The sequence below is a fragment of the Labeo rohita genome, chromosome 9 (genome assembly GCF_022985175.1).
Source record: "Labeo rohita strain BAU-BD-2019 chromosome 9, IGBB_LRoh.1.0, whole genome shotgun sequence".
NCBI lineage: Eukaryota > Metazoa > Chordata > Actinopteri > Cypriniformes > Cyprinidae > Labeo > Labeo rohita.
Window position 1 is genome coordinate 24127004 of NC_066877.1, and position 19178 is coordinate 24146181.

A 19178-nucleotide genomic window follows, 5' to 3' on the forward strand; every position below is an offset into this window, starting at 1 on the left:
ATTTGACATTTTAAATTTTGTAACAAAAAAGTAACACAATAGTTACTTTCCCTGGTAATTAGTTACTTTTATAATGATGTAACTCAGTTACTATTTGTGAGATGCAACTAGTAACTATAACTAATTACTTTTTTAAAGTAACATACCCAACACTGCCCTTGTGAACGCAGCCTGGCAAGGACTGATAGGGAAGAGAAGAAATTGTTGAATGAAGCTGCTATTTTTGTTTTCTTTACACACAAAAAGTATTCTTGTACCTTCATAAAATTATGGTTGAACCACTGATGGTTGATTATGGTTGAACAATGTCCTCCTTACTACCTTTCTTGGCCTTGAATGTGGTAGCTGTGTTGCTGTCTATGCAGGGTCAGAAAGCTCTCAGATTTCATCAAAAATATCATAATTTGTGTTCCGAAGGCGAACAAAAGTCTTTACGGGAACGACACAAGGGTGAGTAATTAATGACAGAATTTTCAGTTTTGGGCGAACTATCTCTTTGTGCCTGATTATCTTCTAAAATGTTCTTCAGGATGTAATCTAAAGAAAAGTTCAACTGAAGAATGATGAATGTGGACCAAAACAACATCAAACCCTTCGACTTTCATTTTATAGATAAAGAACACTGAGACATTTTTCGAACAATCTTCTTGTTAACAATATTGTTTTTCTCGTGAACTATCCAATCTAACCTATGTTTGCCTATTTCTACTGCTGTATGAATCTGTCAATGTGTCTTCATGTTTTGCAACAGGTCCTGTTTCAGAGACTAAACTGTATCTTTGTTTACGATGCTGCGAGTAATGCAATAATCTAGACTGTTTGACACAAATACACAACATGAAAACTAAATAGAAATAGGAAAAAAATGAAAACAGTTCAATAAAATACCAAAGTAAATTGTCAATTTCACACCCTGCCTCTTACTCATCTCATTTCTGACAGAAAATACCTAGCAAAAAAACAAATTTAGGTCAGAATCAATACTTGAATTCAATCATCACAATTCTCACTCTGGCTTTAAGAGGGATCCAAACACCTGCTCGGTACATAAACCGAACAGATCGCCACTGAATAACTATGATAAAAAATCAATGTGATGCCAAACCAGATCAGAATTAGGCTTCCTAAATTGACATCCAACAACAATAGCACATTTCTGATTGTCCAAAGACAGAGAGCCAAACTGAATTAATCGTCACAAAAGTCAAAAGCATGTTATTATCTGTATCACAACCGCCCAGCAGGAAGACGTGACGGCGAGCAGAAGAGCTGATATTATAGCTGTCACATAAGGTATAGTTTAACAGATCAGTTTGTCAAATTGTTGCATCATGTCAATAAAGGTTGTCTGGAGAATTGCACATCAATATGACACGCCTGAAGGTAAAGACGACGCTCCAAATAACATGAAATACCTGACAAAATGAGGCCTGAATATATATTTGGCTTGCACATTGATTCCTTGACACAGTCTTGTGTGTTAAAGACTTTGGAATGCTACATTGTCGTGCTTTATTTGACATTTGCTGGTTCTCATATACCCATAAGTGATTTGCAACCTTGAACGGTGAGGAAATTCAATGGCTGTTGCCTTGTCTTAGTGCTTACGTGTCCAGAATGCATTCTGCGCAGTAAATTGGCAAATGATGAAGTGGATGGATATATGATCACACCCACACATACACAAACTCCTAACAACAGTGTTGGCATTTCAGTTGCACACAGCCTTGAGGATCTATTGATTTATACGAGTATATCTGCTTCCTTTGCTCTTTAGGATTAAACTGTGCTCACAACATTGGCTTTCGAGAGCCGTGTCGACCAGCAAGTGTGCATCGAAGTGTTAGACCGAACAAGACAACCGTCACACATACCCACCTACCCTGCATATGGCATTTGAAACTTGTGTGCCTGCTGCGTTGAGGGTAGGGAGGATAACAGAACCAGAGATGGATCTGGTGACAAGGACAAAAAAGTATATCCATTTACCACTTCTATTTATCACCCAGTGAGCCATGGAAACCCGCTGAGATTACAGACAGAGACGCTGGCGCACAGTGCAGAACAACACACATACACGTACAGCGCAGCAGGAACACCGTGGGTCCTTCTGGTGAGCTGGAGGGAGCAACAGGCAGAGTAAAACAGGATGTGGAGGTGCGTCTACGCCAGCCGCGCTCACATCCGTGTGCGAGCGGATGGATGGGTGGGTGTATGCGCTTGTTAACAAATGAAGAGGTTCTCGGTAGAAACAGTGGGGGTTAATTAGCCGTCTCAGCCGATTGCTGATAAATTGATTTAGGGCATGAGTGAGTTTCTCATGAAAAGCTTGAATTGCTTCATGGAGTGTTTAAAGGGTCATTTAGATAAAGGGTACAACTCAGTCAGGCAGTGTTCGGCTGAAAATACTTTTCTCAGAGAAGAGAAAAAATAACATAAGCAACGTTCTAACAGATGCAGAGGCAGGCAGTGAATGAAGAGAGCTGCACACATGTACATTCATTTACACTGGTGTATTTCAGGACCAAAGGTTGAGGTTGTTTCTACTCAGTACCATTCATGATTAACTATGTACACATCTGATTCTAATACTGCATATCTAAAGAAAGCTGTCCATTTACATTTTCCATTTATCTCATTTCAGTATCAGAAGTAAATAACCTGAACGCTGCCTTCTCACTAAATGGGCTTTTTTAAATACATATGTCGCTTGGGGAAAAAAGGAAAAACTCACCTCAATACATGTTTATGTAGTGCCACCAGCTGTTAAAATCTCCCCAGAAAATTTGAGCTTCACTCGTCTTAAACACCGCATTGTACGTGTTCAAACAATTATCTTACACCTACTGTTGACTATAATTGTTTGAAGTACTGTGTTTGAAAAATATGATGCCAAACTTCTCTAAACATAATATGACAGCCAATATCCCAGCTGAAAAAACAATAGAAACCGTCAGAGAAATTCTAATGGTTTCCACTACAAATACCATTACAAACCATCAACTTTTAACCCTTAAAACCATTAAGAATGGTTTCCTGTAGTGTGTTTTGGGACATATTTCATTAGGATTTAGTGGTTTTAACAACCCACCAATAGGTGGTGACCAATGTCCAATTTTCAATTTCCAATAGGCACCATTACAGTTTCTATTAAAACTGGTACAATTTTTTCATGTGACTGACACAACTTTTTTCATGTGACTTCAAATTCAGCTCTTACATACACATAGTGAGTTTGGCGAAGAGATCTCATTCCGTTCAAAAGTTATAGCCGTTTTAGTAAAGGCAGCCCTGCCCCTTTCGAACATTTTGGCATCCCTTTGTGACAGCGAGTTGAAAGTTTAACTTATTATTGATATTTACTCTCCAGAGAATCTTCCTGCACTGGTTTGGTTCCGATCGGGGAAAAAACCTAGGACTAGTTTGCAAAAGTATGTTTTTCAAAAAAAAAAACAAATACCCAAACATTTTGCAAGGGGGACAGACAAATTGTTTTGTCCGGCGTGAGCCAAGGATTCCAGAAAACACTTAAGATACTTCGCGACAAACGGTTTAGGAGTTATGAGTGATGTTGTACTTCTGCTCACCGTATGCCCCTGTCAGGCCAGTTGGGGTGAACCTTGGTGACGCTGTAGACGATGTGAGTACTACCATCCCTCTAAGTTTCAGGTATCTATGACTTATGGTTTGGTCTGCCTGATCAATTCTACATGGAGATTGCTGATCCTTAGCCATTCTACCAATTACAATATGGTTTCAAGCTACGCGTCTTCAGTTCAATCCTTCATTCAAATCATCATAATATGCTAATCTGGTACCCAATAAACATTCTCATTATTGCCATTGTTGCAAACAGTTGTGCTGTTTAATATTTTTATAGAAACCATGATACATTTTCTTCCAGGATTCCAAAGAACACAATTTAGTCATCTTAGAAAACTTCTGTAATATGATAAAAGTCTTTCCTGAAACTTTTGATAAATGTAATGTATCCTCACTGTGTGCTATATATATATATGTGTGTGTGCGTATAAATTTGTTAAAGATTTGCTGCAGCACCTCTACTTCCAACAGCTTTGTATACTTAAAACCTCCCCAGTACAATTCCAGCTGCTGATTTACCGTACAATTACTGTTTCTGCTCTGTTTCTTAACACTCTGAGTCACTCCCCTACTGTCAATCTTCTAGCTGCTTCCTGGCCCACCTCCAGTCCCCTAAGCCAGACAACTTTTTATTAAATCCCGCTCTCATCCCCTTCCCTACACCACATGCTTGTTTATTCTGATATTCCAAAGAGAGTCACAAATGAGCTCCTGGATCGACAGGCCACACCGGCCTTCAAAAGGTGCAGACAGAGATGAAGTCAATGATGCATTCCCCTTCACTAGCAGCATGCAGCGCCAGCAGTCCCCCCCCCCCTCCCTCCGCAATATCTGTGGATTGAGAGACTCACACACGGAGTTCATGCCTCCCTCCAGCTTTAAGCATCTTAACAGCACAAGAGCGGAGAGGATTAGATGTACAGAGCCTGATGGATGAACGGCTTCGCACGTGGCTATGTGCGACGGGCTGTGGCCCACGGTGGTCCATCTGCTCGGAGAGGACAGGAATGCGCACACCAACACGTACACCTGTCAAGTACTCTGCAGAGTCCTAGGGAGTTATCATCGGTGGCGGTGTAGCGGCGAACATGACCTTGACGTAATGGCTTCGGGGAATTGATACATTAGAGCAGAGGAAAGTGATGTGCGTTCTTCTATTTTCTAATCTGCTGTAATGCAGCCTTGCGGGGGAAAAAGAAGAGTATACTGGAAAACTGAATGCATAAAGTCATAAATCAAAGAGATCAGGTCTCAAATACAAATGAGGGAGCGCATTGAGGCCATGTGTGAAAAAGAGGAGAGGTAGACGGCTAGTGATAAATGAGAAAAGGGTGGTGGGGAGATACAATGAGCTCGCTGTAAAATGTATGAATGATGGAGTTAACAGAGTGAAACAGTTCAATGGGTTGTGAAAAAGAGAAGGTAGCCAAGAAGAACAGAAACAGAGGTCAGAGATTCAGGGATAAAAAGCTGCACAAAGTCAGGCTAGACACTGTCAGTGAGACAATTCCAATTCAAATAGGTTGGGTTTCAGTTTAAAGATGCCAATAGGGCAAGCGATTGAAGCAAACAATTCAGATAATTTTTGTAATCAAATGATTCATTGTACAAATTTGGTTACAAATTGGACATCTCTACTCTTATATGCAGGAACTTAAGTGAATGTTTTATGGGTCCTTTTAGTGTATATATAAAAAAAAAAAAAAAAAAAAAAAATGGTCGTGTAAAACAACTCCCTTTTTACACTGTCAAAATCAGCTCTGCACTGAGATGACAGTGTCAATCAATAGTCATGGGAGGAGCCTTGGTCTGTGTGACATCAGAGAATGGCCTGATTTGAAAAAGGTGATATTATTTATAGAGATTTACAAAATATACCACTGGGTGGATTTTTATCATTATAAGGTGGTTGTGTACACACACTGGCAACACACATTTATGCTCAAACATGTAAAAGTGAATTTTGCATCCAATGGCCCCTTTAAAACTGCCTCAGACCCAGACTATAATCTTCAACTTGTAAAAAAAATGTAAATTATGTCTAAAACTTTTTTTAAAAATGCATCTTTCAATTATTGTGCATCGTTTCCAATCAAGATTTTGTCAAATTATGCAACAAATTTGAAAATAATATTTAATTGTGCATTTAGGATACATAAATGCTATTCCCATTTTGCCAAAATGCCATTAAACAAAATAAACAATCTGCGGTGGGAATTTTCATTAGTTTCAGGATAAAAATTAAACAAATCTGGAACTATTTGACAGAATGTTCATTTTTGAGTGAGCTAATCCTTTACATTTTTACAAAAATAGTTCATAAAAATAAAAACTAAACTGTAATTATCTACAAAACAATGTGTGAATGCAGTCTGTACATTACATTAAATGCACGAAATAATTAAGCCCAAATCAGAATGTTTAAAGAAATCAATCCACTCCTGCCTTTTAAGCACCATAAACACCTCACAATTACAGCTAAAATCATAAAATATGCTATGAATTCATTCATTTGCATTAAGACCTCAAAATGTTCAGTATACTGAATACATTTCACCATCACACTTGGTTTCTCATTTCCACACACCTCTCTGTAACCCTCGAGGCCACACTTAGCAGCTGGGGCTTGGCAGCCCTTCACTCACCCACACACAGACCCCACATCACCGCGGCCCACGCCAAGCTCACCCCCACCTGAGAGTGTCAAAAGCCAGCGCTCATCTCTCTCAACCTCTCTCCTCCAGGTCAGCAGTGCCACAGATGCACTTAAAAATCATCATCTGCTCTCTAACACAGTTAGATGCTCTCCGGACCACTTTCGGCACCAGCTGCACCAACACGGCGCTTGACTATAAACAGTTCAGAGCTGCAAATATATTGTCTGTTTTCCGAAATAAGCTTGTCTCTTTGCATTGGCTCAACCACCCACTTTGAGGGCAGCAGGTTGACTGAACGATTTTTGGATGACTTTGGCCTTTCATAACAACTTAACCACCCACACTGCGTTATAGACCAAACACCTGCACAGGCAGGACACTGAAAGCAAAGCTACTGCTAAGCATTTCTGCACCCCTTAGAGGGCCACTCAAAAGGCAGCACTTTACAATACAAAAATCGCTGATGTTTCGCCGTGCATAAAAAACCCGCTCTGCCGATATGTCCTCAAAACATTGGCTGATGGCCTACCTCTTCTAAGTAGGCACTACAAACTTGAACAAGATCCAAAAGCAGTCGGCGCACTTCACACCAACGTGCTGACCCTGTTACCAGCCCTCACGCAGGCATTCAGAAACTGGCAGAGTCGGAGCGGAACAGGCCTGCCCCCATCACTCACCTACACAGTAACCTCTCACAAGGGTCGTTCCTCACAGCCAGACTCTCACTTAATCGTTTCCAATCTTCGCATGAGGTCTCCCATCCTGCTCAGCCTCCCTGGAGGATCAAGTTCTCCCTCAGGGCAATTATGCTAAAGCTGAATCGGTCTGGCGTGAAAGTCCTTAGCGGAAAAGAAATCGGCCAAAGGATGGTGCAAGAGCAGGGCGACTCGACTTTGGAAAGCTCTGGGGCCACAAAGAAGGACCACTTTAGCCACAGGGGCCGCACAACCAATTTATAAAGTCATTCTTTTATATTAAAGGGAAAGTTCACCTAAAAATAAAAAAATCTGTCATTATTTACTCATCCTCATGTCATTCCAAACTTTTATCACTTCCTTTCTTTTGTGAAACATTAAAGATATTCTTAAAAATGTTCAGAAACTGTTCACTGAAAGTTTTTTGGGGGAAGGCAAAAGGCCAGTTACATACAGATTTTGAATGCAATGAGGGTGAGCAAACAACAGAATTTTTAGTCTTGGGTGAACAATCCCTTTAAAGCCCTTTAAGTTGTACAGGGTATTACCAAAAACTTCTATCAATGCATGAATAGTTTTATATTCTGATAACAGTAAATACAATGATATTGTCAATTTTGACAGGAATCACACACAGAAATGCTGTGCATATTACATAGCCATGCAGTAATATCTATTTTTGGATAAACTAGCCACATAAATGTTTCAAGACACTCATTTCATTATTTTCTTGGATGGGATTATTCCTATTATTGGCAATTATATATTGTGACACAAAGCTAAAACAGCCGTGTCACAATATAGAACACTAAGTTGATAACCATAAGATTCAAATTTTAATTAATTATGATCATAATTATAAATATGGCTGGATAAAACACATTTTGAAGCCGTTGTAATCACACTCATGACTGCGCATCAGTTGAATACTACATTAATGTGGCAAACTGCGACCTTGCTTTGAAACAGCCTAGACACTGGACACAACCGGAGAGTCACAAGTATAATCCTGGTTTCTGGTTAAATTGAGTGTGCACTGACAAAAATTACAGCTTACCCCATTTAGAATTTAATGTTTGGTTGGTTAGCAATGCTCTTACGACCGGATCTAATGCATTCACCTCTGCGAGTGTGATCTGAAAGTGAGAACGACACTGACGAAAATGTAGTAATCTGAGGAAAATCATCTCACAGATTTAAAATTGTCCCCCTGAGCCATAACCCATCCTTATCAGCCGCATTCACCCCTGCCAGCCGAGTGTCAGCCAAATCCAATGAACTGTACAAAGATTTTCAACCTGGTAATAGAATAGCAGTAGCTGAAATGTTATATTGGGCTGATGACACTAAAAGGAACATGTTATAATAAATTATATATGTGCCATCATCCCAGTATGTAGCATTTCAGGTATAAGTTATTTTTTGATTTATACTTTGCAGCGTATGCAGCTACAGTTGAGGTTGAAAGTTTACATACACCTTGCAGAATCTTCTAAATGTTCATTATTTTACCAAAATAAGAGGGATCATATAAAATGCATGTTATGTTTTATTTAGTACTGACCTGAATAAGATATTTCACTTAAAAGAAATCCATAAGAGCAAATAATAGTTGAATTTATAAATATGACCTGTTCAAAAGTTTACATATGGTTGGTTCTTAATACTGTGTTGTTACCTGAATGATCCACAGATGTGTTTTTCTGATTAGTGATAGTTGTTTATGAGTCCCTTGTTTGTCCTGAACTGCCTGCTGTTCTTCAGAAACATCCTTCAGGTCCTATAAATTGTTTGGTTTTTCAGCATTTGTGTGTATTTGAACCCTTTCCAACAATGACTGAATGATTTTGAGATCCATCTTTTCACACTGACGACAACTGAGGGACTCATATGCAACTTTTACAGGAGGTTCAAACGCTCACTGATGCTTCAGAAGGAAACACAATGCATTAAGAACCAGGGGATGAAAAGTTTGAATTTGAAGATCAGATTAAATTTAATTTATTTTGTCTTCTGGGAAACAAGGAAGTATCTTCTGTAGTCTCTGAAGGGCAGTACTAAATGACAAAATATATATATGTTATTTAGGCAAAACACGAAGAATGTACACATCTTCATTCTGTTCAAAAGTTTACACCCCCTGGCTCCTAATGCATCATTTTGTCTTCTGGAGAATCAGTGAGCATTTGAACCTTCTGTAATAGTTGCATACGAGTCCCTCAGTTGTCCTCAGTGTGAAAAGATGGATCTCAAAATTATACAGTCACTGTTGGAAAGGGTTCAAATACACAAAAATGCTGAAAAACCAAAGAATTTGTGGGGCCTGAAGGAATTTTCTGAAACAACAAACAAAAACAAACAAGCTATCAAAAATAAATAGGTCAGTACAAATTAATAAATAACATGTATTTTGTATGATACCTCTTATTTTGGTAAAATAATTAACATTTAGCAGATTCTGCGAGGTGCATTTAAACTTTTGACCTCAACTGTACTTCTACCAGCAGGGGTGACCATGCTAACCAGAAAAACATTAACCTCTTGGCTAAACCAGCATCCATTGCTCATACAATCTATAATGTAATGTAATGTGAGTTCATAGGGTAACATCTTTCATAATGTTTCACCAACCCCATAATAATCACCATTCACCCATGTTTTAGTCTGCCTTTACATGGTCTCACATGGAGAGTTTCATACCAAAATACGCAAATGGATTTCTAATGTAGTCAGAGCTTTGCTCAAGTCGCCCAAGTAATTCATCCAACACTCCAGTTTTTCCCTCCGGAGTCTGTAATACGACTTTAATCACTTTAACTGCCATTTTATCGTAGAAAATCAAATTCGCTCGCCTTGTAGAAGAATCCCTCCTCTGTCTCTGTGAAATTAGGGAACAATCAAATCAAGCTCAAATGAATACTCAAGTAAGCCTTTTCCTCCTCCTCTAATGTCTTCATTAATTTACCATGAATGGTTCACTCACTTCCAAAAGACAATGAAGACAAACTAGGGAAAGACTTTAACGAAGTGGGGATTGAAACGAGGACATAATGAGAGACAGAGCGATATGTATCAAATAGGGAAACGTCTTTCTTTCAAAGCCTCTGCAATGAAAATGTTGCACAAAATCTTATGCTGTTTTCACACTCGGCTGGAATGCTTAGTCTGAATCAGATTCTGGGTCTAAACCGCAGTCCTGTGCATCATCACTGAGAGTACCATGACTACTAGCGTCAGCTGCTTACCACTGTAACTAGGTAACAACTCTGGAGAAGTTGTTGCCGGTTTCACTGTGTTATGAAAGTATTTATAACCCTCCGTCTGCCACAGATACGTGAAGATGCTCTCAGAGGACGATTTATTCAAAGATGAGGAGCTATGAGAAATGCATTATACTAAAAAGCATGCAAAGATGCATTTATGTCATCAATAGTGGTTCGCTTATTCAAGCTACAATGAATTTTTATCCTAGACCAACTCAGAAAATGGCTTTCAAACCAACCAAATCAAAGTCGTCAAAAGGACAAAAAGGCAAAAAGGATTGTTAGTAAATAAAGCCACAAGGTATTTTCTTTAATATTTCAGTATTGAGATCAATGAAAAGTTTTAAGTCTTTAGATTCTCATATGTTTCTCCAAAGACCAGTCATCTCACACGTGTCTCCTCGAAATTTTCAGAAGAGATCCTAGCAATCACAAACTGTGCTTAAAGTTGGCAAAAGTCGATACGAATATTCAATATAAATCACTTCTATCAACTTCTTCCAAGACCAAGTGATTCATGCATCAATTTTCCTGAGTTACGAAAGAGTACGTTCTGAGAAATAAAGTTTTCCTCCAGGCTGGGAGCAACTTTAGGTTAGATACAAGATGATTTTAAGGGGAGATAAGATGTTCTGTTCTTTTTAATAGAATGGAAAGCACTGTAATGAAAGCAGAGGGATCACATTTGTCATGGATTTTCATCACATTTTTCACCCTGAAAGCGAGTGTGTTTGGCTGTATCAACAAGACATCCATCAGCATGTTTAAAAAGTGAACAGAATCACCATATAATGCCTATCACTGGAATGCAGTCCTTTGATTTTCCATCTCACTGAGTCTGCCTCTCTGTTGCCAGGCAGGTGACATGTTTGATTTGACCATAAACTGTGAAATGACTGGAAAGAAAGACATATTCATGAGTCTGGAAACTTTAGGAAAAGAAATATTATGCACATATACTGGCTAGTAGTGGGATTTGATTCTTATTAACATTTTCAACAGCAAAAAAAGTAATATGCAAGTGCACACTTGCAGCTTTCAAGTCTTTCTCAATTAAATATACTTACATAATTAAATTAAAGTTATATATATATATATATATATATACATACACACACACACAGTTTACATCCCCCTTTTAAAATCATTACAAATGTTAACTATTTAAAAAAAATAAGAGGGATCAAACAAAATGCATGTGATTGTTTATTTAGTACTGACCTGAATAAGATATTTCTCATTAAAGGAGAAGTTCACTTCAAAACAAAGATTCACATTTAATGTACTCACCCCCTTGTCATCCAAGGTGTTCATGTCTTTCTTTCTTCAGTTGTAAAGAAATTATGTTTTTTGAGGAAAACATTTCAGGATTTTTCTCTATATAATGGACTGCTATGGTGCCCCGATTTTGAACTTCCAAAACGCAGTTTAAATGCGGCTTCAAATGCTTCTAAATGCAGTTGTAAATGATCCCAGCTGAGGAAGAAGGGTCTTATCTAGAGAAACGATCAGTTATTTTCATTAAAATAATACAATTTAAATACTTTTTAATCTCAAATGCTCGTCTTGCCTTGCTCTTTCTGAACTCTGTGTATTCTGCCAGTTAGGGTATGTCGAAAAACTCATCGTATTTTCTCCTGCAACCTCAAAAATCATTTCAAAATCATCCTACATCGCTGCAGAAGTACCAACCCAGTCTCGTTTACAACCACATTTGGGATCGTTTGAATCCACATTTGAACTGCATTTTGGAAGTTCAAAATCGAGGCACCATATCAGTCCATTATTTGGAGAAAAATGCTGAAATGTTTTCCTCAAAAAACATAATTTCTTCACGACTGAAGAAAAAAAAGACATGAACATCTTGGATGACAAGGGGGTGAGTACATTATATGTGAATCTTTGTTTTGGAAGAGGACTCAAGAGAAATAATAGTTACATTTATAAAAATGACCTGGTTCAAAGGTTTACATACACTTGATTCTGAATACTGTGTTCTTACCTGAATGACTGTTTGTTTTGTTTAGTCATAGTTGTTCATGAGTCCCTTGTTTGTCCTGAACAGTTAAACTGCCTGCTGTTCTTCAGAAAAATCCTTCAGATCCCACAAATGTTTTGGTTTTCCACCATTTTTGTGCATCTGAACCATTTCCAACACTGACTGTATGATTTTGAGATCCATCTTTTCACACTGAAGACAACTGAGGGACTCATATGCAACTATTACAGAAAGTTCAAATGCTCACTGATGCTCCAGAAGAAAACACAATGCATTAAAATGTGTACATTTTCCTTATTTTGCCTAAATATCATATTTTTTTCATTTAGTACTGCCCTTCAGAGGCTCGGAACTCGAAACTTTTCTGACCTTCATTGTTTGTGCAAACAGCTGAAACCGTTTAAAATGTCTCCTTTTGTGTTTCAAAGAATAAATAATGTCATTATTTATTAGGTTTTTTTGGTAAGTTTAATTTAGTTACATTTTTATTTCAGCCTAATACCAAAGTACCAGCCCTTTTGAGATCCCTACTTAGTATTAAGCAGACCACACCGAATTCAGAGCATTCATTCACAAAAACAGGCATGCAGGGAGACTTTTCCAACTCTGTTAGAGAAGCTCTAACAGGCCAAACAGCCAGAGCATGTCAACGCTCAGCCAAGAGCCTCCATGACTTCTATGGAAAAGGCTTTCTAACAAAATAGAGCCCATTTCCACAAAACAACTGCAGAATGAACTCTAAAATCTGCTCGTAAATCTTCCATTTATTTCAGTCTTCTCCATCCTACCCTCTCTAATCAAACGCAAAGAATGCTTCACCCACTACAAAAGCTCCATGCATCCGTTCCGCTGTGCCTCTATTTTCTGCTCTCTCTCTTAAACGAATTTACAGGCTACACTCCGAAAACGCTCATTGGCGGCTGAGGTCCTTGGATGTGCGGTGTCTAGTGCGGTCTGCGCTCTGTGTGCCTGATACGGGAGCACATAAGGGTGTGTGACTGTGGCAGGTCAGGCAGGAATGGTAATGACTGCATTATTCTCAGAGCTCTTCACACATGGAGGCCGCGTTTCCCATTTCAGCAGCCTGATGGGTAGTCAAAGGAGATGGCCACTTGGGCAGGGAGCATCTGCTCTGTGCCTGATCATCAACTCGACCACTGATGCAGGGGGAGCGGTGGGCGGAAGGGGAGAGAGATACAGAAAAATAAGGAGACAAACAACAAGGAACAAGCCCAGAGGAGAGGAAAAGGACCAGATCAAATCCGCCGAGCGGCGGGAGACACCCGTTGCATTCATAGATCTGGCAGAAGTTCAACGTTGAGTCAGGTAGAGCAGAGGATGAACAATGGCGCAAGATTGCTATCACACTGAGACACGGTTTAAGATAAATGGTCTGTCAGATTAAGGCAAATCTCAATTGTGTCCCTGACAAAATTGTACATCCCTTGCCAGGTCTCAATGAGTGTGAACGTGTATAGACATAAAAATGCTAGCCATGAGCTTAATTTGAATCACTTTCAAACTCACTTACTGTTGTTGCCTGACCTCTTCTTCTAAGTTATCTTCTAAGTGATGTTTCCTAAAGCAAGTATCACTATTACTAGTGTAGAGATATAAAGAACACTAGCATTAAAGGGGCATTTCACACAAAGATGAAAATTCTGTCATTAATTACTCACCCTCATGTCTTTCCAAACCAGTAAGACCTTCGTTTGTCTTCAGAACACAAATTAGGATACTTTATCTTTGATGAAATTCCGAAAGCTTTCTGACGCTGCATAGACAGCAATGCAACTAACACGTTCAAGGCCCAGAAAGGTAGTAAGGACATCATTAAAATAGTCCATGTGACATCAGTTGTTCAACTGTAATGTTGTAAAGATACAAGAATACTTTTTTGTGCTGTCTATGCAGGATCAGAAAGCTCTCGGATTCCATCAAAAATGTCTTTATTTGTATTCCAAATGAAGGAATGAAAGTCTTAATGACGTCTTGTCCTGTCTTGTCATCCAAGATGTTCATGTCTTTCTTTCTTCAGTCATAAAGAAACTATGTTTTTTGAGGAAAACATTTCAGGATTTCTCTCCATATAATGGACTTCTATGGTGCCCCTGAGTTTGAACTTCCACAAAGCAGTTTAAATGCAGCTCCAAAGGGCTGTAAACGATCCCAGCTGAGGAAGAAGGGTCTTGTCTAGCGAAATGATCAGTTATTTTCTAAAATAAATAAATAAATACAATTTATATATTTTTTAACCTCAAATGCTCATCTTGTCTAGCTCTGTGTAAACTCTGTGTATTCCGGGTCAGTACAGTTAGGGTATGTGAAAAAACTCCCATCTCATTTTTTCCTCCAACTTTAAAATCGTCGTACATTGCAGTTTAACTTTTTTTTTTTTTTGTAAAAGGTATTTGATATTCTTTGCATGTTCACTTTGTAAACATTGGGTCAGTACTTCTGCAGTGATGTAGGGTGATTTTGAAGTTGGAGGAGAAGAAAATGAGATTGGAGTTTTTTGACATATACAGAGTACACAGAGTTCACGCAGAACTAGACAAGAAGAGTGTTTGAGGATAAAAACTATATAAATTGTACTTTTTTTTTTTTTTTTTTTTTAGAAAATAACCAACCTTGGCTGAGATCGTTTAGAGCCCTCTGAAGATGCATTTAAACTCCATTGTGGAAGTTTAAACTCGGGGGAACCATAGAAGTCCATTATATGGAGAGAAATTCTGAAATGTTTTCTTCAAAAAACAATTTCACTACAACCAAAGAAAGAAAGACATCTTGAATGACAAGGGGGTGAGTACATTATCTGTAATTTTTTGTTCTGGAAGTGAACTACCCCTTTAATGATGCTTTCAACACTAATCACGTTCACCTTTGCTAATTCGCTGATTCTAATCTGTGTTAGCCAGAGTAAATGACGTTATTGTGGTGACAAATCAGAAACTTACATAACTACATCACAGAAAAAAGTATCCAAAGAATAAAAACAGGTGCACAAGATCAATTAAATGTAAATGTTCAGTTGCAATGCAACACTGGCTCATTAACTGGCCTTGATGATAACTAGGTATACAAATGAAAAGAAAACGTGTGGTATCAACCATCATTTCAGACTATATCACAGCAGAAAACATTTGAGTTAGCGTTCAGCTATCCTCCCTTGAACTCTCACAAAAAAAGCGTAGGACTACACAGAAATCACCTCATATTTGATTTCTACCAGTGTCTGTTTCTAACACCTGCCATCTCTCTCCTTGTTATCAGTCTTTTCTAATTTCAATTAGTTTTTTTCCTGCTTTATACAGTGAGGCAAGCAAAGACGCACATGAGACTTTCAATATGCAAAGTTTAAAAAGCAATGGATTCAAAGCAGCGCAGCAGGAGTTTCCTTCCCCAGCTCTGCAAACAGCAACCATCACAAGTCAAGAGAGAATGTTAAAGTATGGATTAAGAAAGTGGGAGTGAAGTATGGAAATACAAATATCTTCCTTCACTCAAAGGCTTCCCAGTCTTAAGGCTAACGGTCAGGAGGCGTGCGGAAAATGTCAACATTGATTTGTTTTGAGAAAAGAAATGTCAGGAAGCCGTGCTGTCAGTGAAATAGAAATTTCCAAATGAGTTTGCCTAGTGGGGAAAGACTGTACACATCACTCTCACTCGACCGTTCAATTTCAGTCGGGCAGCATGGGGAAAGATACATTTTTATTACTTTTAACTGACTGATTTCTTTATAAAATCAAGGATGTTTATCAATAAGAAAGTTCAAAAAGAAAGATTCGAGAAAAACAAAAGTAGCCAAATCCATTATGATGTATTGATTCTCAGCGCTCCAGAGTGGAGATCTTAACCTGATTAATAGTCATACCCGCTTGCAATATTTGATTAAGACAGTTTATCTGCACAGAAGTGATTGTTTGGTGCCAACGCACCTGGCTCTTTACAGGATGATTTTGTTTTGGAGTATATAAAATAATTCCATAAACAGTCTTGTTTTACTGAGATTCAACTTTGGTCCTTGGGAGATCATCATACTGTGATTATATTCCAGGAAATCCATGCAAAGATAGATTGTGTAGCCGAGGGGAAAAACTCTGCCTCCACACTATTGACTCGTCCTCAAAATTCACTGACCTGCAAGAAACCAAAACCCAAGAGCATCTAAGCTCAGCATCAAGTACACCATCAACATTACAAGAGACAGTAACATGACTTAAAAATACAATTCAAGAACATCTTTGTAGTCTTTGAATAAAACAAAATAAAATATATACATTTAATTTAATTACATTTTATATTTAGTTTTATTTTATTCTAAGAGATCAGGGATGTTCTTGAATTTACTGATTCACTTTCTTTGAACATCGTTTACTGGAAATATTAGGCCCGTTTTAACGGTAGTGACAGTTTTTTAATGAAGAGGAGAGTGAGTGTGACCAGGTGCTGCTGATGTTGGCTACGCTCAGCACAGGTTTAATTGGATCAGATCAAATGACGGGCTAAAATAAAAGCCTGGTTTAATTAGCCGCCTGAGCCAGAGCAGTGCAGTCTCTCTCATGTTTCATTAAAGTGAACCGAGCCCAGTAAACGACACATCAGTGCCAACCTGACCATTAGATTACACCTGGAAGAGAGCACACTCAAGGGTAACATTACACCATTACAATGCTTTCACATACATAACATGCTGTAGTTGTTGCTGCGCGTAATGATTACTCCTCTAAGCGTAAAGCGTTTGGTTCTTTTGAAGTTCTGAATTTTGACATATCTGTATTTGTAACACAATATTAGAAACCAAATAGTATCCCTAAGGAAAATGTTGTTGCTTAGATGTTGTGCTTTTAAAGATCAGCAACTAAAAAGCAAATCGAAACGTGAAGTTTGTTAGCTCTGAGGTCATCCATATGCTAGTGTACTCCTGCAAGATTACAAAAGTTCACTTTTTGCGATGAACTCATTTAAAATGTTCCAAGCCTTGAAAAGTAGACAAGAGTAGACGGCTGCAGCGAAAGGAGGGGTGAAGTAACTGCAGAAAAGACGGACAGTTCTGACTTCAGATCTGAGATCAGATACGAGATCAAAGATGGATATCGCACGACCCAAGCTTACTTTGTTGCTAATAAATTAAATGTAACATTACATTACATTGAATTCTGCTGTTTTTATATGAAAATATACATGATGTACAATAAATATGATGTTGTGAGAGATTGGCATATGTCAACTTGACATCAGAGTAAGTCAAACGCCACTCTGACACATTTCCAACCAGCATGTATTTCGCTGTGATCATCGGTGATCTGTGCAGATTTTGCCTACTGATGATTCCTCTTGCACTTTGCAGATTCTTGTCCAATTAATGTCCCTCCCCTTAATACCACCTGCCACCAACTAGCCAATAGAAAATCATGGTTAATTACAAAAAAAACTGGAAAGAGAGAAGCTGCCTTAAAGAGCACCTGGGAAACTTGTACTCCTGAGGTGTTTGTTATTGTCACGCATAGTGCCACAGATCGTTGGCTGAACAGCTGATGTTTATGGCACACAAAATTGGATACACTTCAGGAATTTCAAAGTTGTCATCTGGTTGAATTCTACATTATTTCCAGGAAACGTGTGTGCAGTGTTCTTTAATATACCACCTGGAAACAAAGATGCCGTGATGCCAAACCCCCTAATGGAAGAAGAAAGCCATCATGTTTACAACTGTGACAATGAGCGCTTATCAGGATCAACTAAATGCTGGATTTTCAAAGTAGAAATATTTAAAGTTCACGGCATAGACTCGTAAAATACTTCCAAGGGTTTTACACACCAGTCATTTATTGTGGAGACGTTTTCACACGCGTAAACATGACACGGCACAAATCGAAACGTGACTGGTTACTTTACCTGTCAGTCATATTGCCTCTTGGGCGGTCCTTGGCCATTTAAAGTGGCCAAGGTTCCCAGACCTGTGCTGTCAAGTCTGTAGGTCTGGCTACGCGCGACTTTCTCACATGTCAAGTTGGTGGGTAGAAGTCTAAACCAAACAAAAGAAATATATTGTGAACAGTAAACCCTTCATTTACATGTATCAAAACTAAATGTTTGTATTCCACAAAGCAAACAGTGAAAGTTTGAGTAATTAGCTTTACACTTGCTGTCTGCAGTACCAGCTGTTCTGTATATAATACCTAAAATAATTGATTGATTTATTGATTACTACAGACTTGCTTTTTGCTAATGATCTCTATAGACAAGTTAAATAAATATTATATATCATCTACATTACAGATCAATGTTTCAAATGTTTCAAATCAACACACTTCCAATATAACTTCTTACATAAAAACTCAGCAACTCGTTTATCATCTAGAGTTTCTCCACTCATAAACTTGTCTTCTCTCAGTCATTCATGTGCTTGGAACTCATAATTATGACATTTCCGAGTCTACTTGAAGGGCACAAGAGTCAAGCTCTTTGATATCTCCAGCCCTAACTTCCTGTTTTGACATCAACACAGGAAACAAACCGCACCAGTCAAATGTCTTCAAAAGGTTTTAATGGAGTTCTCAGTTATGTTTCATCTTGAAATGTTAATTCAAGTGTGTCCTAAAAGTCTTTATATAAAAACAGACACAGTCAGCAGATAAAGGAATACAGATCTAACCTTCAAGTGATCAAGACTGTCTGATAATTGTCTTGGGAAAATCTGATGAGAAATGTTCATGAGTTCATGAGTCATATGAATATAATATGACTGTAGACTTATGCTGGCATAAGCAATGTGATATTATTGAGATCTCTTCTAAAACTCATGAAGATAAATGTGAGATTACATATGAGAAATGGAGACACTGTTGAGCAAACATTCAACTAATTGCTGCCTATGAGAATAAATAATTTGAGTTACTAAACAGAACTCATTTGTCATTTTTCCCTCCTAAGGGGACATTTGTCAAACTCGATTACC

The 19178-nt window shown here is 38.3% G+C and overlaps 1 protein-coding gene across 3 annotated transcripts in view; it reads right to left on the reverse strand.

Annotated features, from left to right (window-relative positions):
* The window catches only part of ncam2 (neural cell adhesion molecule 2), a 231796-nt gene that overhangs the window by 135565 nt on the left and 77053 nt on the right, over positions 1 to 19178 (reverse strand). The window lies entirely within an intron of this gene.